The sequence below is a fragment of the Neovison vison genome, chromosome 13 (genome assembly GCF_020171115.1).
Source record: "Neovison vison isolate M4711 chromosome 13, ASM_NN_V1, whole genome shotgun sequence".
NCBI classification, from domain to species: domain Eukaryota; kingdom Metazoa; phylum Chordata; class Mammalia; order Carnivora; family Mustelidae; genus Neogale; species Neogale vison.
In genome coordinates this window covers 74764505-74791165 of record NC_058103.1, presented here as the reverse complement: position 1 = coordinate 74791165, position 26661 = coordinate 74764505, and the positions used below count along the sequence as shown (strand labels likewise).

At 38.2% G+C, this 26661-nt stretch overlaps 1 protein-coding gene across 1 annotated transcript in view; it reads right to left on the bottom strand.

Moving 5' to 3' along the window:
* The window catches only part of WDR72 (WD repeat domain 72), a 219210-nt gene that overhangs the window by 129631 nt on the left and 62918 nt on the right, over nt 1-26661 (bottom strand). The gene's annotated exons all lie outside the window — the stretch shown is intronic.

Here is a 26661-nt window from a genome sequence, read left to right as displayed (position 1 = left end):
AGAAGTTTCTGTTGGCAATCTATGTACATAATTTAAGTGGATAGGACAAGTAAGAATACACATACTTTGTATTGCTACCTCCTTTCCCCAAGAGCCCTCACTGTTCAGGAATGAAAACCACTCTAGAATTTTGTTATTGTTGCAATTATAGCCTCTGGTTTTTATTTATGTTATCAGAAGAAGGGGAAAAAAAGCCCACAAACAATCCTTTGCCCTCTTCTCTGCCATCCCTTCAGTTCCACAATTTCAAGATCCTTGTAAGTTCAATTCCAACTTAAAAGAAACAAGTACAAAATAGAGAAAAAATACCAGGGAACAACTCACAAGGAGTCAATGCTTTTATAAAATATGAGTCCAAACTCCAACTGAAATCTTAATAAATATGAATTAATTATGACCATTGTCTCTTATGAGTTCATTTACATTATTCATACTATATTAAATATAAAACCTATATCCTACTAAGTAAAGATGCTGAGGAAAATTAACTTGCCATTTAAACTTAATACAGATTTCATATCATATTAATCCTTCCCCATCAGTGAGAAAGTAATTGTACAATTGTTAAGGAGAAAGGTAATTCTTACTAGTAGTGTTTTTTTTTTTTTTAAAGATTTCATTTATTTATTTGAGAGAGAGAGAGAAAGAGAGACAGAGAGAGTGTGCATGAGCAAGGGGAAGGACAGTAGGGGAGGGAGAGAGAAAGGGAGAGGAACCCAAGCAAACTCTCAGCTGAGCTGGGAAACTGATCTCAGGACACTGAGATCAGCACCTGAGCCAGAACCAAGAGCTGGATGCTCTACTGACTGAGCCACCCAGGTGCCTCTCTTATTAACAGTATTAAGAAAATATAAATTTAAAGAAATTACAGTAAGGAAATAAAAAGAATTTTATACTACTGTCTTTAGATAAGTAGATTCAAAGATCAGGACTCTCCAGTTTTTTCTCTATTTTCCTCTTCTCTTCCATATCATTTCTTTACAGCAAATAAACCAGCATTAGTTGGTACTTCGGATTCTAAACCAGCAACAGCTACTATGCTAAAATATTTGGTGGAATTTTTGTCTCTAATCTCTTAACAATGACGTATATATATTTTTCCATTCTAACATTTCTGCATTCATAATTTAACACCTTTAGCATATAAACTCACAAACATGTTATTTCTCTAGGCTTATTTTTTTTCCCCGTCAAGATTGATATATCTTGAAAAAATAAAGCTGGCAGCAGCAAGAAAATCCCTTTTCTCAAGGACGATAATAACAAAAGTTTCTCAAACCAAAGATAATAGTTATGACTCCTTTCTGAAAACGACTGCATTCCAGAACTTGTAACTGTGTCCCCTAGCAAACCTCACTGATTTTGTGAGATATCTCTCTTTGAATATGGTATCACCATGGGTATTTTCTTCTCATAGGTTTTCTGTGGTTCCTCAAACTGTGATTTTTTAAAAAGATTTTGAGAATTACTGGGAAAAAACTTACTGTACTTTAATACAGTACAATATGTGTCATACTATACGTTGTATATATGTATATACCTTTACATATACACATATGTTATTCTATACCTAATGTCTTATGCAGACATAACTATTTCTTGCATTTCTCAGTGATGAAAATAGTTTACCCATGAACTTGGGCAGCTGTAATCTACTTTTATTCACGCATAGATAACCAATTTAGCATCTACTATGGGACACTCATTTACAGTACCAGATGCTGGAAATTTATGCTAAACAAGAATGACTCAGTTCTGTCCCTCTTGAGCTTAACTTCTCCTGGTTGTGTAGAGGCATAAGTGTCTGAAAACTAATCTGCTATAATATATAAAGTAACACAAAGTAATTTGTACTCCAACCTAAAAATCTCCCATTCTTACAGAATGTAGGACATCTGGTTTTGTGAACAATAATTTCCATCATGATTAGCTGTAAAATATGTGAAAAATAATTATTTTGTTTCAAAGAACTGGGTGAATCACAAATGTGACATTAAGGAATCATTAAAGTGAGTCCATTTAAAGCTATCATAGACAAGTAAATTACATGTTCAAAACAATGAAGTGATTTCATTATGAGTTCAGGACAACAGCTTTTAAAAGGCCTTGGTAAAAATGCTAAGAGTGGATAAATAGCGAATCCCAGGTATGCCAGTCACAATTCATTGTTGCTTAGTTCCAAATTCACCCTTCATTGCTGGCTCTATGAAAATAGATCCATGCTCTTTAAATATTTTTCATTCAATAGATGGTACAATGTTAACTTTTGTGGATAAAAGGTGATAAAAAAAAAAAAAAAAGGGACACCTGGGTGGCTCAGTTGGTTAAGCTGACCTTCAGCTCAGGGTATGATCCCAGCCCCATGTCGGGCTCCTGCTCAGCAGGGAGTCTGCTTCTCCCTCACCTCCTCCCCCTGCTCATGCACTCCTACTATCTCTCTCTCTCTCAAATAAATAAATAAAATCTTAAAAAAAAAGAAAAGTCTAGTAGAAGACTTTCTTCTCAGTTCTGGTGTGCTCTGTTGCAGCAGCGTTGGGGGGGGGCTTCCCTAGCACAATGGTCCTGCAATGTGGGGCAGCTGGCAGCGCCCAGCAGGTAGCAGCTGGTGTGGGCACACTTTCTGTGTGGTTGTAGGACACAGACTTCTAGTGAGACATCTCTCTGTGAATGGTTTTCTGTAGCAGCTCAGGGAGCATATTTCTGGCAAGTTCCACCACATCACACCACACACCACACCACACCACACCACACCACACCACACCACACCACACCACACCATAGCAGCTTCTCTACCATCCAGTGGCCACAGCTAGGAGGCTTCCTGTAAAGTCAGGATCTTAGCCCTACGGGTGGTGTGTCTCTTCCTTGGGGAGCCTATCTCAGCTCTACGGGCAGTGGCTGCTCCTTAAATCTGCTATTCCTATATTCTCCAGAGTTTTCTTTAGTTCTTACCAACCAGTTCCTCGTATCAAATTCTTTGTGATGGTTAATAGTAGTTTATTTTCAATCCTCTCTGGTGAAAGGACCTTGTCATTTCTCTCTCCTGATTAGACAGATTGATATACAATGATGAAACACCTCTGATGCAGAATGTTCTTTTAAATATATCCTGAAATTAAGGGATTCCTATAACTTCAGGGATATAGTTAAATTGTTAGAAGAGCCTATAGCAAAACCAGTAAGCTAGGAGGGACGGCATGACTCCCAGGAGCTCCAACAAGCAGTGTCTTTGTAACTCTAATAACAGTCTTTGGCAGCAGACAGGATAATCACTGCTTCCTGATATTATAGAAATACTAGAAACTGAGGGTTTACAAACTCGCTTAATTCAACATCCAATTTCAAAAGAACTTTTGCTTTCCAAAGTGAACTCCATGATAACTAGATCTTTTTTTTTTTCTTTTGCTCTGTGCTACATCAAGAACACAAGCTAACTCACATTTAACTCTTGATTTGAATCCACTTGAACCTGATAAGGAAACATATGTGCGAATTACTTATGATTTTATGTGATAATACCATTTCCTCCCTCAAAGTAGATATTATGTGGAAAATTGTGTTGTATAAAAATGACTTCTATGTAAATATCTTGCTGTTTTCCTATTGCTTTTTCATTGACATGAGTTTTAATACAATTTGTTCTAATCATAAACTAATTATTATCCCTCTGAAGAGGGATGGAATCAATCCTGAGAAAAGAGAGCTTGGAACAATTAGTGTCCTAACAGAGTGAAGGAAAGATGACACCGGCAAGTATCAGAAGCACTTTTCACTGATCCCAAACTAACTGCTTATTCCTCAAAAAGCCAGTGCACAGAAATATAAGGAGTAGCAAGATCCTCTGTGCAGAGCCCAGGCCCATATTGACAGTATTTCCACTGTATACCCTGCTTTCACCGCCAAGTCAACATTGCATACCTAATCACATCTTCCCCCCACCAAAACGTTCCCTATGTTCCCTCTTTGCAACCGTGTCTAGCTATCACCCTCTCTACTTCTCAAGGATGACAGCCTGCAGACATCACTGGATGGTGGCTAAGAGGAGACCTGACACCAGGCTGCCCTGTGCATGAACCCTGGTTTTACCCTGACCTGTCGTGGGGCTCTGGACAGGTCATTTTACATTTCTGTTCCTCCGTGTCCTCATCTGTACAATGGTGTTAATAATAACTCTGACCTCACCGGGTTACTATGTGGATTGCACTGAGTAGGTATTTTAAAAGGTTTAGAAGCTTCTGGCATGCAGTATGTGCTGTGCTATATGACAGCACCCCTCTGACACATGACAAGTCCTCACTCAGCCCCTTGTGAACAGTTTAACAAACCTCCTTGGCTCTGTGGCTCTGGGGTCTGTCTGACACCCGGGCCTGGAGTCACTGCACATAGGACCAGAGTGAGCCCCTGCCATCTCCTACCTGAGACTCAAATCTTCTCAATCAGCCTTGACTCTCAGGCTTGTTATAATCAGAATTGGTAGGATTATATATTTGACTTATTTTTTAATCCTCTTTAGTAAACCAGGCTGAAGTCTGGCATAAATTAAAGGCTAGATAAATACTTCTTAATGGATTATATGACATCAGCAACCTGGCTAATGATTTTTTTTTTTTTTTTACTGGGGCTACACGTGGGATTAAATCCAAACTCCTTGACCTACAAGTCCTATTCTTGCCTCTGCTTCCTCTCATGTCATCCTCCCCTTGCTCACAAATCAGATTTAAAAAAAAAAAAATCCTTGAAATAAACACATCCTTTCCTGCTAGCTCTGTCTCACTCTTTTAGTATTAGCTTAATATCTCACCTCCTCAGAGAGAACTTTCTAAAGCAAATTCTTATTCTCTCTTGAATTATTTTCTACCTTAACTTCTTTCCTTAATTTTATAGAACTTAACACATTTATAATCGGTATATTTGATTTGCTTGCTTAAATTCTAGGGCTGCCTCCCTTCCAGATGCTTTTTTTTTTTTTAATTGTAAGTATGTATTCTATGAGCTTGGAACAAAGCAGGGCTCAATACTTACTTGTTCACTGAATGAATAAATTAAATGTTACCTTTTTCCCTGTAGCAGTGGAGGGAGAAGTCTATGAAGGCATCAGAGCATACCAGGGTCTCAGTGTGACAGGTGTTAACACCAAAGTATACTCATTACAAACTTCAACCTCCGAGTCAGCAGGCTGCCAACACAGGGAATGGTACATTCACATGACAGGTGCCTGTCCTACCTCACCACTATGCTGCTGGGTCGTCCTGATGCCCCAAGAATTTGGAACTGGAAACAGCAAATCAGCCTCAGAATAAAACATTTTGACTTCTGGAGTAGTCATTTCTTGCTCCAAGAACTAGGGAGCAGGATATGCTAGTCTACGGAGAGAAAAGAAAAAGGAAATGCACAGAGACACAGGAAATGCACCAAGAAGGAAGAAGATAGAGACAGAGGAAGGGAGGGAAAGAGACAGACCTTCAACTTTCTAGTTCTATTTTTTGTCCCTTTCTAAGGACTACTGCTCCTGAAGTCTCTGCAATGTACCACTGAGTCCTTACAAAAAGTACTTCTTTCTGATAAACCAACTTATCTTTTTTTAATTTTAATTTTTTAGATTTTATTTATTCATTTATTTGAGAGACAGGAGCAGAAAGAGAGGGGCAAGCAGACTGTGTCGTGAGCTCAAAGTCTTAGAGGGACTCGATCTCACGACCTTGAGATCGTGGCCTGAGCCGAAATCAAGAGTCAGATACTTAACCGACTGAGCCACCCAGTGGCCCCTGAAACCACATTAATTTATCTTCTGTTTCTTAGCTACCCGAAGGGGCTAACAAAGAAGGGACAGAGATGTTTCCATTGTTGAAAAAGCCAAGTTTCAGAACAGCCAAACAGGCAAAGTTAACAATGTAGAGTTCCAGGTAGAGGTAGAAGCGTGGAGACAAAGGCTTAGGCTTTACCAGCAGATGGGTGGGGACTAAATCTCAAGGAAAGAATGCCATCTCCAGGAGAGTCTGGTGTGAGAGCAAGTGTCAAGACACCACCAGCACAAAACCTTTTAGCAATTTCTGCACATAAAGAGGAAAGGGAAGGAAAAGAGAAAGATTCAGAAACTGTTGTAAATTGGTATGTTGCTAAAATATAGCTATATTTTAAATGCATTAGGATTGTCAATATTTATAGGATATCTACAGCTTTTTGCTTGTTTTGTTTTTAAATAGGGCAAATAATCACTTTGTGATGTGCCTGTTATGAAATCTAATTTTGAATATCAAGTTATCCTAAAGCAAGACATATTACTATGAAGGATGCTGTTTCAGTTGTGGTAGAAGAGCAATGCAGTAAAGAGAATACGCTCAGGTGATCAAATATGCCTTACAGATTCAAGAGACCTGAATGTCTACGTAAGGAAGGAAAGAAGGAGTAGTAATATTCCATATTTTAATTCCCTTCCAAACAGCAAAAACTTGCTCCCTTGATTTTATGTCTCTTGTAATTGGCTCATATTTTTAGTATTTGCTATCTTCTATCTAAACATTTTTTTCAACTCCCACTAATATTTACTTTCCAAAATCAACAAAATTATCATGGCCCATTATCAATTAGTGAATAGTTTTAAATTACTTATTTTATTTTTTTTAATTAAAAAATTATTTATTGGGGCACCTGGGTGGCTCAGTAGGTTAAAGCCTCTGCCTTCAGCTCAGGTCATGATCCCAGGGTCCTGGGATCGTGCCCTGCATCAGGCTCTCTGCTTGTTGGGGAGCCTGCTTCCTCTCCTCTCTCTCTGCCTGCCTCTCTGCCTACTTGTGATCTCTGTCAAACAAATGAAAAAATTAATTAATTAATTAAAAAAATTTTAAAAGTTATTTATTTATGAGAGAGAGAGAGAGAGAGCACACAAGCAGGAGGGGAAGAAGGAGAAGGAGAGAGAAAGAAGAGAGGGAGAGAGGAGAGGAAGAGGGAAGGAGAGCACAGAGCCTGATGTGGGGCTCAATATCAAGACCCTAGATCACAGCCTGAGCCAAAACAAAGAGTGGGACGCTTAACCAACTGCACCATCCAGGTGCTCCTTAAATTGCTTATGTTAAATCCCCAGCCAGACCAACTCTATCCTAATACTCAATTAGGTCTGCTAAATCTGTGGGGAAAGGAATAGCTACTATCCCAAAAGGGACAGAAATGGTTAAAAAAGAAATCGTAGTCACTTGATGAATCCATCTGCAAATGATTAGAAGTAATAAGATTCAAAAACATCCAGCTTGAGTAACATTGTATCACACTGTGCAGAAACATTTTTATTTAAAATTACAAATAAATAAATATGACACAGTGATTGACTTACTATCACTCATGGTGCTTTTCCTCAGAAGAATGTAGAAGATTTTCCTTAGAAAAACATTACCATAGGAACATAAATCCTCCCAGGCCACTAAAATCACACATATTATAAACCTACAATATTTTTTATCTCTAATTTTAATACCAGCATAATTAACACACATGTTATATTAGTTTCAGATGTACAACATAGTGATTCAACAATTCTATATATTTCTCAGGGCTCACCAGAATAAGGGTGCTCTTAATCCTCTTCATCTATTTTACCCATACCCCCATTCACTACCCCCCTCTCGTAAATTTGTAGTTAAACTTACAAATTTTAAACAATTTGTTTTATCAAAAGCTAAAAATATTTTCAATTAAGTATTCTGCTTATTGTGGGATTATAAAAAATCAAAATTTGGTAAGTAATTCCTATTACGTAATTGGTAATGAAAAGAAACTATACTTATTTGAACAAAGCTTAACAACAACAAAAACATGTAAGTGTATACCTTTTAGAATTACGTCTTTTTTTTTTTTCAGGTTGGCATTTTCTAACTGATTCCAGCACAGTAATGGGCTGTGAGAGAGTGGACAGTTATATTTCAGAGTGACTATCTCTAAAACAGAATAGACTAAAAAAAAAAAAATGGCCTCACTATTAAATTTTGTAGTCAAATTCATGAAACAAGTTTCAGCAAAACGGCTGACTGACAGCTGTCATTAAACTCCACGAATCAAGGAACTTGACCGCTGGGTCTGTTGTAAGATTAATCATTTACCTTCAACTACACATGAAATTCATTGCCTTGTGCACGGAAGTGTATGGAGATCGACCTAGTGCCCCCTTCCTAACAAAACCATCACATTTACTGCATCTTACTCCAGAAAATGTATAACTGATGGGGGTTCTGACCAGAGGGAGGGAAACTGGAGTTATCAAACCTAGCTAACTAGAAAGTAACTGAAGGAAGGGGAATGGTTCCGAAAATATTAAATCAGGCATGAAGGTACACGCCTTCATTCCTTAATACGTTTGAATATAGTATATTCAGCTGTAAAATAGATTGTCAAGGATGTGGCTCATTTTGTTCTATACAAAGGTCCTAATATGATAACAAACTCGTGATTGGCTTCACATCACCTTCTATTCCTTTAGGGCATATAGAATACATTTTTACAAAGTCCCTGACCACCACGACCTTAACCCCAGTTCTGCCACTGCCTCCAGCACATTCAGAGCAACCGTGGGACTTATCAGCTGGGCCACACTCAACCCTCACATCTAATTCTGACCGCTGACCTCCAGAAAAACAGAATAAAGGGGCCGGGGTGGGGTTAAAGAAAAAAAGGGACTGAAACACCTAAAGGTTTATAGTTGCTGAGATGTATAAGGAATACAAATAATGCATTCATTTTAAATAAATTTTAAACTAAGTTTCTTTTTACAAGGTATTTACTCATTAAATATTCCATCTTCTTAAACACGTGCGAACACCATAGAATCCACTAGGAATTAATTTTTCACCTCACTCTAAAACTTTAATACAATTTACAATCAATTGAAGGGGTGAATACAGGAAAAAGTGTTTCTGTATTATGATGTGAAGAATATATCTAATTAATTATATAATGACCTATTATATACAAAACATTAAAATTATACTGCTTCTGAGTACTGCGAAATGTCATTGATTTTGTACTGTTTGATTTTTTTTACACCAGATAGGCTTATGTTGTCAATTTAAAATATTTCAAGAATAGTCCTTTATTTCCCCTCATGCTTTAGGTTGAATGTTAAGTTAGTTGGAGGTTACAATATCCTCAATGAAATGTGACACTATCATTTATTCACTTAGGTAAATATCTTGCTGAGTTGGTCTCGAATTTTGCCTGCATAGAGGAATGGTATTGGGAAAGAAAAACATAGGGCACAGTCTCCTGAATAAGGTTCTGGATAACAGGTGAGGGCATATCCAAAGTCTCCTTTTTGGGGGTGGGTACAGTGGAGTGCGCAGGGCACAGACACTTTATTTATTTATTTATTTATGATTTTATTTATTTATTTGACAGAGAGAGATCACAAGTAGGCAGAGAGGCAGGCAGAGAGAGAGAGGAAGCAGGGTCCCCGCTGTGCAGAGAGCCCGATGTGGGGCTCGATCCCAGGACCCTGAGATCATGATCCTAGCTGAAGGCAGAGGCTCAACCCACTGAGCCACCCAGGTGCCCCCAGACACTTTAATTACAATCAATTTCCCTTTTGGGACATGACAGTCTTTCCCTCAGGCACATAATGAGTGAACAAAGCTCCAGCAGACATTCCAGGGTTTAGTCTGAAAGCACCAATGCTCTGTGTACCCTCACTGTAGTTGTGGCTCCCTAAGTTACCTATAAAATTTCATTCCATGTTCCTGCAGCCAGTGACCCAAAAATCCTTTCCCATTTCTTTAATCTTCTATCCCACTGACTTACTCAGAAATAAGAGCCTCCAGAAAGGATCCTACCTGCACGCCAATACAACAGGCAGAATTCTAAGATCCCCAATAACCGTCATCTTCATGGGATGCCTTCCCTAGTGGATATGATGGAACAGCACTACAATGATTATGTTGTTACATGTCCAAAAAAGGGACCTGGCAGATAAAATCAAGGTTTATAACTTAGCTGACCTTAAAATAGGGAGATCATTCAAGTGGGTCAGGCCCAATTAGGTGAGCCTGTTAAAAGCAGAGAGCTTTGGGGGCACCTGGGTGGTACAGTCAGTTAAGCAACCAACTCTTGGTTTTGGCTTAGGTTGTGATCTCTGGGTCTACTTCAGGCTCTGTGCTCAGCATGGAGTCTCCTTGAGATTCTCTCTCCCTTTCTCTCTGTACCCCTTTGTGCTCACTCTTTTTTTCTCTCTCACATAAATAAACTTAAAAAATAATTAAAAAAAAAAAGCAGAACATTTTTCTCTAGCTTGTGGAACAAGGCGAAGTCAGATAGATTTAAAGCATAAGGATCCAAAGTGTCACTAATGGCTTTGAAGATGGAGAAGGCCACATACAAGTATAAGAGAGGCCTCTCGTAGCTGAGAGTGACAGCTGGTGAACAGCCAGCAAGGACCTCAGACCTACAACCACAAAGAACTAGACCCTGCCAAGGACCTGAATATGCGTGGAAGTGAATTGTTTCCCAGAGCCTCCAGTTGAGAGCTCAGTGGGCAAAACCATGAATTCGTTCCCTAAGAACGAGACTAAGCAGTGAACCTAGTTCGCTCACTTAGACTTCTTACAGAACTGAGAAAGTAAATGGATGTTGCTTTAAGGGGTGCAATTTGTGGTGATTTGTTACACAACAACAGAAAACTAATACAATTAGGACTTGTAGAAGCATTTTTACTTTGAACCAATTTTAGACCTCAATTTTTATATATTTTTTGCATTATTTTATATATGAGATTCCTGTCCCATAAAATAATTAATTACATAGATGCATAAAGTCATAAAAAGAAATGTGAGGACTGGTTAGACATTTAATTCTTTTTTTTTTTTTTTTTTAGAGATTTTATTTATTTATTTGACAGAGAGAGACACAGCGAGAGAGGGAGCACAAACAGGAGGAGTGGGAGAGGGAGAAGCAGGCTTCCTGCCAAGGAAAGAGTCCAATGTAGGGCTCAACCCCAGGACTCTGGTATCATGACCTGAGCCAAAGACAGATGCCTAATGACTGAGCCACCCAGATGCCCCTTAATTCTTCTATAAAGATTCTATTTATTTATTTGACAGAGAGAAGACAAGCAGAGGGACTAGCAGAAGAAGAAGCAATCTCCTTGCTGTTGGACTCAATCCCAGGACCCTGGGATCATGACCTGAGCTGAAAGCAGAGGCTGAACCAACTGAGCCACCCCGGCACTGGCCCCTTAATTGTTTTTTAATAGCCTTTTTCCCAACCTCGTTCTCTATTAGGAGCCATAAAGATATGTGCTACAGAGCCCGTGATTAAGCAGTCATATACCACAACCACACACACACACACACACACACACACACACACAAAGACTTCTAAAGCACTCAATTATTTTGGGAAAAATTGTATGTAAGATTCATATTTTTCCCTTCCTCTTTATCATCTTCGTCATTACCAAAATTTTCATTAGCTAATGTTAAGTTTAAGTGTTGAAGTGCTTTGTTTAGCACTTAGCATACATCTTATTTAGTTTTTAAAACAATTCAGAGGATTATAAAACAAACAAACAAACAAACAAAAAACCTCTGAGGCTCAGAAAGGATATTTGTGTGTATCAAATGCCCTGTATGTCTCAGGCTATTTGTGTCCCCTGGTTGGGAGGATGAGTTAGGACAGGCACTTGGACTAAAAGCTAGGAAGGACCAGTAATGCTAGGGAGTGTAGTTACATTTCCACCACAGACCCAGAGAACTGGTATGCTCAGTGTTGAGTTTAAAGTAGATAATGTTTGGCTGGCAATATGGAGGAGAGAACTGAAGAGTCTGGCAAGGTAATCAGTTAAGAAATTTTCAACAGTTTATGTAAACAATAATAAAGATCCCAACCAATCTGTTTCTAAACCATTTTATTTTTAAAATTTTTAAAAAAGATTTTATTTATTCGACACAGAGAGAGAGATCACAAGCAGGCAGAGCAGGCAGAGAGACAGGAGAAAACAGGCTCCCTGCTGAGCAGAGAGCCCGATGCGGGGCTCGATCCTGGGACCCTGAGATCATGACATGAGCCGAAGGCAGAGGCTTAACCTACAGAGCCACCCAGGTGCCCCATATTTTTAAATGTTTTTGGCACCTCTGAAATATATAATTCCATGTCTTAGTGGAGGCTTTTAAAAGCAGTACATAGTTTATCTTTCAATGACCCAAGTTCATCACTAGTCACTGTCGATAGTATTGGGCCCAGAAAACAGTACTACCATCTGGGATGACTGACTAGGACTTTCATAGAATAGGTTGTTTAGGTTTCTTATGTAGCCAGGGGTCTTTGGTTGGTTCCTAACTCTTTTTTTTTTTTTTTTAAAGATTTTATTTATTTATTTGACAGAGAGAGATCACAAGTAGGCAGAGAAGTAGGCAGAGAGAGAGAGAGAGAGAGAGAGAGAGGAAAGCAGGCTCTCCGCCCAGCGGAGAGCCCGACGTGGGACTCGATCCCAGGACTCTGGGATCATGACCTGAGCCGAAGGCAGCGGCTTAACCCACTGAGCCACCCAGGCGCCCCTGGTTCCTAACTCTTGAGAACCAATTCCTTCTCCTTCTTTAGCCAGAGCATTTTTTTTTAAAATTTGACTAGATTTTACCTACAATGTTACATTAGTTTCAGGTCTACAGCATAGTGATTAGACAACAGTATACATTAGGCTAAGCTCACTACAAGTGTAGCTACCATCCGACTCCATACAGCACTATTACAATATCATTGACTATATTCTCCGTGTTTTGCCTTTTATTCCATGACTTATTTATTCCATAACTGGAGGCCTGGATCTCCCATTCCCTTTCGCCCATTTTGCTCATCTCCCCACCTCCATCTCCGATGCAACTATCAGTTTGTTCTGTGTATTTATACATCTGATTCTGCTTTTTTGTTGGTTGAATTTTTTTCAGACTCCACATATGAGTGAAATCGTGTGGTATTTATTTTTCTCAGTCTGACTTATTTCACTTAGCATAATACCTTCTGTGTCCATCCATGTTGTGACAAATAGCATGATATCATCCTTTTTTTGGTTGTGTAGTATTCCATTATATATATAAACCATGGAAGGAGTCTTACAGAGTATAGATAGGTCTTCTGGCATTAGCTATTAGAGTCTAAATTAAAAAAACAACAATGGAACATTATGCAGCCTTAAAAAAAGAGAGTGTTCTGACAGGTGGTATAGATAGCATGGGTGAACCCTGAGGACATTATGCTAAGTGACATTACCCAGTCACACACACAAAAAACACAAATATTGTATGATTCCACTTATATGAGTAGTTAAATTTATAGAACAGAAAGTATAATGATGGTTGCCAAGAGCTGAGGGGAGAAAGGAATGGGAACTTAATTTTTTAATGGGTACAGAGTTTCATTTGGGGAAGATGAAAAAGTTCTGGAGATAGATGGTGGTCATAGTCTCACAATAACATGTATGTACTTCATCTCACTAAACCTTGCACTGAAAAACTGTTAAGACGGCAAATTTTATGTTACAAGAATTTTACCACACACAAAAAGGCGTCTGTGTTGATACGATAGCCCAAGGAAAATACAAACAAACAAAAAGAGAAGTACTTGGAGAAGAGACCCAGGGATTAATACAAAGAGGGATTGAAGAATGAGCACAATGAGAAAGAGGGGCTGTTGGCCATCAGGGGACGAGGATGCCATGCATGTAAGGCTGAAGGAGAGACAAGAAGGCCATTGGTGACAGTGACTGCAGACAAGCCAAGTACCTGCCACCCAAAGGAAGACAACTCATCTTGGGAGGTGAGGGGACCTCAGGAAAAACAGTTTCATTGGACTATTGTAGACAAAACCCGGATTAAAATATATTCAGTAAATGGGAGACAAGAAAACAAAGCGTATAGAAGGAATTTTGTAGAAAACTATCAATTACTTTGGGCAGAATGACAAAGATAATAGATGATAATAGAAGCTCAAAATTCCTTATCCAAAAATTGGGGTCCATAAGGTTTTACAATTCAGGATTTTTCATATTTTGGAGAGAGAAGATAATGCACATATGTATATTGTACAACAGCTATAGGAGAGCCTGGGAGAACAGACAGTGATCAAATAAGTCATTTAACTGCAGGTTAAAAATAAAGAATATTTATACTTAGTGGAGTAAATAACCTCATATGAGTCAAGTTTTGGTTTTGTTGCTTTACCACAAACTAATAAAAAAATCCCTTTGTTTTCAGAGCTTTTTAGATTTTAAATTGTGGCAAAAATTATAGGGAGCTGTATTCAAAATAATTGGTAGCTAGGAGGTCAGAAGTAATAAAAGTGATAATCTCTGAGATGAGTTTCTAGAGAGCACTGTTAATATAAGATATTATATCACATCATGAATTTGACTTCTCCTTATATCTACACAGGTAAGCTAAGTCACCTAATTCCAAACCCCAAGTTTTACTGATTGTTTTTTTTATGCCATCTATAATTAAATTGTAAGGTGCTAAGGATTCCTTTAAAAACAGTGCTTTAAAGAAAACACAACTTCCTTTATAAAACCATTAATGATGGATAGCTTCACTAATAAAGCAATCTTGGGAAAATGATCATGGTTGTAAGAAATGAAGATAATAAAATTTTATTTTAAATGATAGACATAAAATAAGGAACAATATAACAATGGGGTTTTCAAAGTACACTTAAACATGATGCTTCTGAATGTAAGAAAAATGTGGTGATTAAAAAAGTTAAACCTCCACTGCAAATCATGGATTAAAAGTAAATTGTTTTGTTAAATTTTCTTATTCCCATTATTTTCCTGAACTCCCAGCCCATAAATGTTCTCAGTTCTGATCTATCATTTAGTTAAATGATTTGGATAAAGTCTTTATCCAAATGGATAAATAAAAGACTTTATCCAAATCATTTAACTAAATTTACAAAAACAATTTGCTATCCACTTAAATGATGAACTAACTCTAAGATGACATCCTGTGTCCCTCAGTGGAACTTCTGTTACTCTGAAGCTTCCAAGTGGCTGCAAAAAGCCCTTTGTCTTCTCAGCACAGAGACCTAGAGAGGAATGGAATCCACAGGCACTGAATGTGAACAGGACTGGGGAAAATAGTGGACCAATCCATGCCAGGGCGTTTTCGACAGGCTGACATTATCAACCAACCTTTTTTGTAGCACAGGAGATAAAATCTGACATTCCTGCAGTCAAATTCTCTGCTCGCCACTCCTGGCCAAGGACTTGACCTTTGAATTTGTTTTCATCCGATTCATCCCTAGAAACATGAAAGACCCTTCCCATCAAATCCTACCCAGTAAGTTAGTGGTAGAAGTTGGATATTATTGATACAGTCAGATGAATAAAGTGCATCTGATATCTTTTATCTGTCAGCCAAATCAGAGAACCTACTTTCCCAGAGAATAACAATCATTACAGTCCACTGAGTCTCACTTTTCCAATCATTTCTGTGGCAGCTGGCTACTGGGAAGTTGCTAGGGAATTGAAAAGAGGCAGCGTGAGGAGGGGCAGATGGCTCCTTTGGGTTTATTTTGCCAAATATGGGAGCTGTGAAATCCACTAACGTTCCAAGTGTCCATATAAAAAGGGGCCTAGCTAATGAGGGGCCACAGAGCAGTCATCCTGGGATGTTCCTCTTTCTGCTGCTATTGAATAAGCTCCTGAGATTTAATTCAGATATATAACAAACATATCCAATGAGCACGTGATCCAACAGTGTAATCAGACTGCAGGAATCAGTTAAAAGTGATGACAGCAAGTACTTCCTTTATTTAAGTAAAACCCAGGAAGATAGTAATTGACAAGGGAAACAATAAGACAGCGAAGGGTGGGACCCAACTGGTGAAAGTAACTTTAAGAGAAAAAAATATTTAGTCTTATCATTTGGATGAGCGTCTATTGATTTTCATATTTGTTTCTGAGCATACATAATGTTCTAAAGCTATCCTGCAAATATTACAATATGCCTAATACATATTAACATGCCAGATTTTTTTAAAAAGTGGGTTGAGTAATACCTTAATTAAAATGCACACACACACACGCACATACATTCACACAAACACCTGTGTATGTGTTTCATCAGATAACCATTAATCATATAATGTAGATTTTAAAAAATAAGTCAGGATGTCTCAAAATAATATAGGACTATATCCATGTGAAGTATAATTCTGTAATAAAATTAGATAATTGTTCAAACATTTATAGGATTGAGAAAGAAGCAAAGCCAAATTTGGGGAAAAAATACTTGTGTTTATTTTGTTAGTAGCCTTTCAATGTGATATTCAGATTTTAAAAGGCACAGCAGAAACTACCTCATGTAGATAATTTTACTCTTGAAATTTTCTACATCGTGGAATTGCCTCACTTTGAAAAGATTGTGCACTTACAAGAGCATATTAACATTGATATGATTTGACCAAACTAGAGGTCTATGTTCACTAGATGGAATTCTAGAAGACTACTCTGTGTGTGTGTGTGTGTGTGTGGTGGGGGGGTGAGCATGCATTCATGTGCATTTGTGTATGCACACACATGCATGTAAGGGTGTTTAATGAGGCTTTATATTAATGTAAAAAAATATATACAATGAGACTCCTATGTCTCTCTTCAGTGATACAGTGTTAGATTTAATTTAATAAGGTTAAATTAAATTATTATATTTTTTGTTCTGATGTGTGTGCATGCATATATTTAATATATATTTTATATTAGGCAAATATGATATATAAATATATAAGACATATTATATATTTAAGATATATTTATCTTATATAAGTATATAAATATCAGATATCAACCTATGCTTCCCAATTGTGCTGCTACCATTGAGTAACTTCAGTGCACCCCACATTAAAAATCTTTCAGACTAACAGAAAGCCTTAACTTTTACATGCCATGAACCTTTTCAGCGGTCTGGGGAAAACCAGTGAGCCAAATCTTTTTTACAATATTGGTTTAAAATGTCAAAAATAAAATATATAGGATTATCAAGGATATCGATTATGTTGAAATACAATTAGCAAAATATATTAAAAACCAAGCTTATATGCTTATTTATTCATGCATGAAATGACAAGAGCTAGTGGTATGCCTAAGTTTATCGCAGTGGTAAACATAGATGGTACTTTGAGATACCGGGGACAATTGTGATGTGATATGAAAATATCTGTCATGTCTATTGTTGACAATGTCACAGGTACTGCTAATACTGCTGTGAAGCATTTCCTCCATTCAAAGTGGAAAGAAATGCTTCATTTCATTTAGCATTCCTTTAAAAAAGGGATTTGTGGATTGTGGAGCGAGTGAAGGGAAGCGGCTTTCTGAAGCTCACTGCTACACCTCTCAGGGTGTTAACATTAATAATGAAAATAATGAACTAAGAAGTGGATAAGGCCTTCCAAGAGACTTACATGATATACAAATAAATATGAGTATGTCTCAGTATATATTAATATGTGAAGGAATAAAATACTGGAAGTGTAATATATCAGCCATTCATAATGATTATCTGTAAGTGTTGGGATTCTATTGCTTTTTCAAGATGTCTTCTTCAGACTTTGTTTTTTCTTTTGATTGAGTTGAAATTGACGTCACATACAGTGAACAGTTTCAAAGCATACAAGTCGGTTGCATTTAGTGCATTCCCAATGTTGTGCATCAGCGACTCTCTCTAGTTTCAAGACTTTTCATCACCTGAGAAATATCGCCTACCCATTATGTAATCCTTCCCTCCCCAGGTCCCCCTCCCTTCAACTCCTGGCAATCATTAATCTGCTTTCTATCTCTATGGATTTGCTTATTCAGGATATTTCATATAAAATGAACCATATAATATGTGATCTTTTGTGTCTGGCTTCTTTCACTTAGCATAATGTTTCTGAGGTTCATCCAAATTGTGGTATGTGTCAGGACTTCATTCCTTCTTAGGGTGGAATAATATTTCATTATACGTGTACATCATAATTTGTTTATCCATTCATCCACTGATGGACATGTGGGTTATTTCCACCTTTTTGGCCATTACAAATATTGATCTTATGAACATTTATGCTCAAGTTTCTGTGTGAACATATATTTTCATTTCTCTTGGGGGTATACCCAGGAGTGGGATTTCTGGTTCATATGGTAATTCTATGTTTAACTTTTTTAAAGATTTTTTTTTTTTTTTTTATTTGAGAGAGAGAGACAGTGAGAGAGAGCATGAGCGAGGAGAAGGTCAGAGAGCGAAGCAGACTCCCCATGGAGCTGGGAGCCTGATGTGGGACTCGATCCCGGGACTCCAGGATCATGCCCTGAGCTGGAGGCAGTCGTCCAACCAACTGAGCCACCCAGGCGTCCCTATGTTTAACTTTTTTAAATACTGCCCAACTGTTTTCTACAGGGGTTGCACCATTTTATATTCCCACCTTGGGAAACCTTGTTCTTTTTCATTTCCTTTTTTAAAAATTATAGGTATCCTTGTAAGTGTAAAGTGATACCTCATTGTGATTTTGATTTGCATTTCCCTGATAGCTAATGGTGTTGAAATCTTTGTATGTGCTTGTCGATCATTTGTACAGCTTCTTTAAATAAATATTTATTCGGGTTCTTTTTCCTTTTTAAAATTGGGCTGCTTGTCTTTTTGCTTTGTTGTAAGAGTTCTTTTAATATTCTGGATATTAAACCTTTATCAAATATAATTTGAAAATAATTTTCCCCATTCTACAGACTGTCTTTTCACATTCTTTTTTATTTTTAAGATTTTATTTATTTATTTGTCAGAGACAGAGAGAGAGAACAAGCAGAGGAGCAGTAGGCAGAGGGAGAAGCAGGCTCTCTGCTGAGCAAGGAGCCAATGAGGGACTCGACCTCATGACTCTGGGATCATGACCTGAGCCAAAGGCAAATGCTTAACCGACTGAACCACCCATGAGTCACTGTCTTTTCACATTCTTGATAATGTCCTTTGATGCACAAAAGTTTTAATTTTAATGAAGTCTCATTTATTATTTTTCATTTGTTGCTGTAGTTTTTTTTTATTAGAGCAACCATGTGGCATGTGTGTATGTAGGTGTGTATGCATACACACATATATGCTTACATGTATGCATATATATTTGTACATGTATATATACATATATGGTTATAGAGAGGCACATATATTTGTATATGTATATACATACATATGTTATGCAGATATATGTGTTAATATATTAACATATATATAATTAATGAAAATAATAAATAAAATTAATAAAAATAAAGCCAGTATTCTCTCATAAGGAATGTCTTACCTCTTTCCTGCAACATTGTGTTAAGTGTCATCACCATCGTCATCATCATCATCACCACCACCATGAGGAAACTAAGGCTTTGATCAATTTAATTTAGTGATTTGCCGAACAGTGAACAAATGAATAGAGGCAGAATCTATTGTCTCTAAATATTAGGCAATAACATCCATTTGATACATTAGGAGTGAATAATGAGTTATTAACATAAACTGCTGTGGTAATATATGAAGGATCTGTAATAAGTACAGATAATATTTATCTAGGGCTAACTGTGGAGAAGAGATGGTGAGTCTTTGAGGAATTCAAAGTGAACTGAGATAATAGAGATTGGAGAGAGTAGAACAAGGATTCAAATGTAGCAGTCTGAATCCCAGGGCTCATAATCCTAACCGCCCTGGATGCTAATTCCCACTTGAGACATTAAACGTTGATAACTGAGCAAATATTTAGTAGTTAACCTGCAAACAAAGTTCATCTACACAAGTGTGTACATACACAGGTACATACCCCTGCACACACACACACACACACACACACACACAGTATCACATGAATCAAAATCTCAAATTACAGTGTAGCTGTGATAACAGGCCCAAAGAGGAAGAATTCAAAAAATAGGCAGCAAACTGAGAATACGTGTTGAGTAATAACACCAGTAATTATTATAATAAAGAAGAAAAGGGCTTGGAAAAGGTGATGTAGGAAAAATCCCATCCTGTGCTTTAATGTACCCTATTTTTCGTTTCTAAAAACAATCATCCCAAGAGGGTTCCATCTGTAATCTCCCACAACAAAATAACGTGGCTTTGAGAAAATAACATACTGGGAAGACAATAACCTGCGGATGCTGCATACCCAAAATCTACCTTTGACACGCACATAATGAAGGTCATCCTCTGGTTGTGCTGACAAGGCACCTGTACCTACAGAGGGGTGACCTTGATGAGAAAATCAAGCAAAGCTGTCCTTCAGAATGGTGTGGTTGGTAACTAGAGGAACTAAAAATTTTTTATTTTATACACTATATACTACAAATAAAGGCAACAAGATAATACTTGTGGCCTGAAAATGACCTCTCCAGGTAGTGACCTTGTGTGATATTTTGGCATAGCAAAATAAGAATTTAACCACATGATTCTATTCTATTGGGTAAAATATGACTGCACATTTCTGGGAAGCTGTGTCTAGCATTCATCTACATATCCCTCACCCTAAACAATTAAAGCAAACTCCAATCTATAGTAGAGGATTAAATGCTAGATATTTTCTAAAAATATGGCCTATTCTAAAAATGTGATCTATTATATGGCTATTACTCGGCAAAAACCTTATCTTACCTTTCTTAATAGTTTTATTTTTAAAACTTTCTTTTTAAGACTATGTATTTTAAACTCACAAAAGAATAAATGCTTCATTTACATGGTACCATATAGACTAAATAATTTTCTAACTAACTGGTACTAATTGCAGTAAGAAAATAAAATTAAGAGAGAAAATTTAACACCTGTGGCAAAAATAACTCTGGAATGTATTTTTCTTCTTCCTGACTTCCTTAATTTCATATGCAGAGGCTTTGTTCCAATGGTCTGTTTATAAGAGAGTTGTTTTAAAATGCAGAATTTGTTTTCCCACAGAAACCAAGTCATGACCAGAGGCTAGGTCCTCAGGCCAGGCTACTGGAGTGAAGCTTCCTGCTCAAGGTCACACAGCTCACATTACCTGAGCAGAAACAGGAAGAAATGAATAAAAATAGACTCACATGGATCCTGAGTTCTACCCAGTTACTGGCCAAAGACTTTGGTTCCCCTTAAACTCCAGGTTGTCAGCCGCTGCTTAGATTTCCTGAGGACCACAACCCCACCATAGATGTAATACCTTTCAATAGTCTTCCTGAAGTAAGGAGTGCCCCCCTCCCAGGTAGGAGGTGTGGGAAATGGACTGGCAGCTGCCCATAATCTGTGCAGGCACATCTAAGAGCTTCCTGAACAGGGGAAACCATTTCAGCATCTCCAGGGGTGACTATCTTCCCATGAGCTCAGGTAAGACTGTCTGAAGCAGTGATTCACAGGTTCGCCTCTCCTTCCTTTCCATCAGCTATTGCTACTGTTGTCGGGAGTGTCTGCCAATAACAGTCTCCTTTCTTGCCATCTGCTGTTTCAAATCTGTCATCTGAGAAATCAGATGCCCAGAACTGATAGAACTGTGGGTAAACTGAGAGCCAAGCTCTGAGAGATAGCCCAAGGCCCTCTCCTTCAGGAGAGCATTAGCAGCCATTTCTTTTCTTCTCAGAGCTTTCCTTATCTAATTCCCTGTTTGACAGTCTCAAAAAGATGACCTCCATCTACAAGAAGTATTCCCATGTACAGTGCAGTGGAGAACAAACCAGAAAGACACATGTATCCTAGTGCGGGCACCTTCTACCTAACCTGGGCGCCTTCAGACTCAAAAACATCTGTGAGTTCCATCTCCTCACTAGCAAACTGGGTATAACTATACAGTCAGGATGGTGTAAAGGTTTAAAAGTTATTAACTGCTGTAGTATGACTTATTATGAAAATCATGATCTTTAGAAAGAACTGCCATCCCTCTTAGAAGTCTGTAAAGCACACTGCAGGGCAAACCCAGCCAGCTCCCTGCTTTTGTAAATAAAGTTTTATTGAAACACAGCCTCACTAACTCCTTTCTATATTATCTATGGCTTCTCCTGTGCCACGAAGGGCAGAGCTCGGTAGCTGCAAAAGAGATCACGTGGCCTGCAAAGCTAAAAAACTTTAGTCTCCAGTTCTTTATAGAAGAAGTTTTTCTGATCTATCTTATCAAGAGTTTCATTTCAAGCAAATAAGGTTTCATTTTTACATACACACATGTATGCGTGCACACACACAAACCACACGGACAAATTGCTTAATATGGCATATTTCATAACGCAGGTCCTAAGCTTAACAGAAGACCTTCAGTATTAACAACTGTTCTATCAGTAACACATAAGAAATTCATTACATGAGTTTTCTGCTATGTAAATCTGGCAGAGTGAACAGAAAAGTCCTCAGAATTATTTTAAATTCAATTCTTAAAAGAATAATGAGCTCAGAGCTGAGATTTATTTCTGGTGTGTATTTTAGGGGGGAAAAATCAGTATTACATTATCCCTATTGTGTCTCAACAGCAAGGAGGGTGACAAAGCTGCCCAAAGTTGTCAGTGCCAAACACATTGCGGGAACTCAAATATTAATCAAAATGACATCTCCAATTTTTTCCCTTCCTAATCAGGCCTAGACATCATGGGACATCCGGCAAATCAATAAGAGAAACTAGATGCCCTCATCATTCCCAACCTGGCAGTGCTGCATTTTTAGCCAGAAGACGAAGGCCTTTGCTGTTACATAAATACTTCTCTGCTTTGGTTGTTCGCCTCTCCCAGGAGAGGAGCATGCCCACCAGTGACCCCAGACTTTATGCTGGCATGCATCTGACCATGCCACCTGTCACCATGAGAAACACTTCCTACAACTTCAAGATAAAATAGGCAGGGGGGTACGTGGCTCTAGAATATGCTTGTGCATTCTACCCAAAAGAATAAAAAAATGAGTAAATAAATCTCATCAATAAAGTGAAAACAGGCTGCTTTAAAGTGTGGTGGAAAACTGATGAAGTCTCCTATCTTCCACACTCGGAGAAGGTGGCGCAGGGACTGACTTATACCCTAATCCCCCACCTTCCAGCAAAGCGGGGCTTCTGGCACCATTGAGAATTAATTACTTTTTAGCTTCATTCCCCTTCCCTTGGCTTTTCTTTCTAGGCTCCTTTCCCACAAATCGGGATCCCACTCACTCCTCCTGTTTTCTCTGTATGAGCTCTGGGGTTGCTCTGGTGCTAAAAGATGCCTTTGTGTCAAATTATCCCTCCTTCAGATATTTAGAGGAAGCAGAGTACTGGAGAAACAGAGCAGGGAGTGGGTCTGTTCACATATGGAATGAAGTTTGAACCTTCTAGCAAAGCTAAAAGGAAAAACCCCAGAAAAATTGCTTGGAGTAGAAAATCCACAGACTCATACCTGAGGAAATGAGGCAGGTCACATGAACTCTAGAAATCCTAAGGTAGACTTGGAGGAGAAAGTAAGGCTCTACCTACAGGTGGCCAGCCATGATCTAAGAGCCACAACATGGGCCAATTTTAAGGTGAACTCATTCGAACTCAGTCTACTAAGGTCCAAGAAAATTAAGTCTTCATTCATTCATTCATTTATTGGTCCACGTGTCAGGTACGTCAGTGAGCAAGACATGCTAGAGCCTCACAGCCTCTTTTCAGTCCAATCGTTTTGGTCTTTGTTGGTATTTTTCCTCTAACTGTATGAAACTACAAATGGAAAAGACTTTCCCACTTCTACAAGAAGAGGATGAAACCGAAATCTAGCACAGTAAATGAGATGGAAGTATCTTAGCCAGATGAAATCCAACTAGGGCAAAAGAAAGTGGTTCATTCAATTTCAAACAAAATTGGAATTGCAGAGGTGAATGGCAACCCAAAACAAAGCAAACTAAATCTAAGCAGCAGCTGACAGATGCAAACTAAAAGGAACAGCATAAATTTATCCAAACAGGATAAGCATGGTAAATGATTAGGGAAGTCAGGGTATCAGCCATGGTCATAGTGTTGTGGGGGTTCAAGTAAAATTGTTAATGGGATGACATTTTGAAAAACTGAAGAGCCGCATCACAAATGGGAAGGCATTTCCATAATTATTAATAATATTTTCACCATTTTAAGTTCCATCTTAGGTTGAACTAAGGTTGTTTATAAAGTATTAATGTAGATGACCATGAGATAAATAGCCTCACAGCCTCATTTGAAATAAATATTTTATATTTAGCACTAAATGTGGACACATTTGATATGAAAATTCTAAAAAAACTACTTTTTATAGGAAAAAATATGTAGAACCAACCATAGAAGATTCCTGAGTTTAAGTATGATGTGTTCATAATGGCCGGGATGTCAATTATTGGCCATTTGACCACTCCCTCCACCCCTTCCCTGCTCCTCTGCACCTGTTATTGAGCCCCGGGCTAATGCCTAGAACTGAATGTCCTTCCTCTTTGACTACTACTTGGATCAAACTAAGGAAGGTGATTGCAGAAGGACAGAGAAAACTATTTCTTCCAACTCTTTCTTTGTCTCAGTCCTGCATCTTTGGGAGGAGCTGTTACTCTTCCATGACTTCAGAGAGTGACCATTCCTCCATGGTTTCCACTCTCACACGGGGCCACTGACACTATTTTCTCCCCTTGTTGCTTCAGCCCTGGGCAAGTGGTAGGAGCTTCCTGATTCTACCAGCATCTGGGTGATGGGGGCCTCACTATCCATTCCTTCTCAGTTCCCTAAGTCCTATCCACACCCTTATAAATAGCCCTTTCATTAAAGTCTCCTCATTTGACCCATCTGGGTTAAATTCAATTTTCTGCCAGGATCATGACTGAAACACAATTTTGGCATCTATTTATTGACATACAAAGATGTCTGGCAGAAGGTAGATTAAAATATTAATAGCAGTTATCTTTAGGAAGTGGGACAGGATTATTTGTTTTTCTTTATTTTTCAAATGTTCTGTAATATTCGGTTATGGATTGGGGAATATAAAAAGCAATGATAAAATTAAAACAAAATGTGGGAATAAATACAGTTTCAAGAAGTACTAGGAGTTGGGGCTCTTAGATGGCTCAGTCGGTTAAGCGTCTGCCTTCGGCTCAGGTCACAATCCCAGGGTCCTGGGATTCAGCCCTGTGTCAGACTCCCTGCTCAGAGGACTCTCCTTCTCCCTCTCCCCCTGCCCCTCCCCACCATTTGTACACTCTTGCTCTCTCTTCCAAATAAATAAAACTTAAAAAAAAAAAAAAAAGTACTGTGCTTTGGCTTCCCTCCTTTACTGCCCACCCCACCAAAAAATATGTAAGTAAAAAGATGCATGGGCTGAAAGGTGTCCTGATGGGGCAATGGAACTATAAATATTTGTCAGTTCTCAGCTATTTCTTTATTCTCACTAGATTCTACTTTCTAGGAAAAATATGCTTGATTACCAAGTCTTCACAATTTCACAATTGAAAACAATGCAACAGCACACATTTACCTGTTCTACAGGCTTAGATTCCACAAGAAGAAGTCAAGATTTTGCTGCGTTCTTTGATCATATTAATAATAGTTTAATAATAGTTTATTATTATTTTTTTTTAAAGATTTTATTTATTTATTTGACAGAGAGAGATCACAAGCAGGCAGAGAGGCAGGCAGAGAGAAAGGAGGAAGCAGGCTCCCTGATGAGCAGAGAGCCCGACGCGGGCCTCCATCCCAGGACCCTGAGATCATGACCCGAGCCGAAGGCAGCGGCTCAACCCACTGAGCCACCCAGGCGCCCAATAGTAAACTATTATTAATATGATTATTTATATTATTAATATGATTACTATTATTAAAGGTATAGCACCTATAGGTACTGTTTACAAGCATGGTCAGTATTAGTTAATTTAATCCTGACAGGAAGGTGGTATCATTATTCCCATATCATAGATGAAGAGATGGACATGCTGTGAAGTCAAGTTGCTTGCCTGAGGCCAGTCTTTGTTAGCAGGTCCTGGAAACAAGCCCAGGCTTTAGAGCTCATTTTATCCATTATACTCAAGTGTCACTCAGGTTGATAGATTAACTAAGAATTCTAAAACTCTCCTAATTTTGTGCACATTTTGCAAAGAAAGATGGGACCCTCAGACTGGTTCACTGCTTATTAGCAATGTAATCTTGTGCACCTACAAATCAGTTACAAATTCCTCATCAGTAAGATGGGGAATAAAGTCTCCTCCACCACCCTAGCAGTTGTGATAATCTAATGGGAAATGAACATGGGAGGCCATCAAAGCTGTAAAGCAAGGTACAAATGTAAGGCAGAATTACACTGTACCCTCCATCCACCAGCACATTAGTCATCATCATTAACACACCAAAATCAAATGTAAAGAAAATAGCAATTATTTTGGTGAAGTATGACTCTAAACTAGCATAGTATAAACGATCCAGTCTGTTAATAATATCCAACATAAAACCACCACTAATTAATCAATAAAAATCATGCAACGGGTTCAGTAAAATGTACTCTTAGGTGCACTCCCGACTCACATTCATTAATTACCTTGCTGTATTTGATAAGTTCCAAGCATCTGCCTGAAATGTGTTACTCTCAATCTTAAGTTACAGAGTAAAACTTTTTTTTTTTTTCAAGATTTTATTTATTCATTTGACAGAGAGAGATCACAAGTAAGCAGAGGCAGGCAGAGAGAGAGGAAGGGAAGCAGAATCCCTGCTGAGCAGAGAGCCCGACGCGGGACTCGA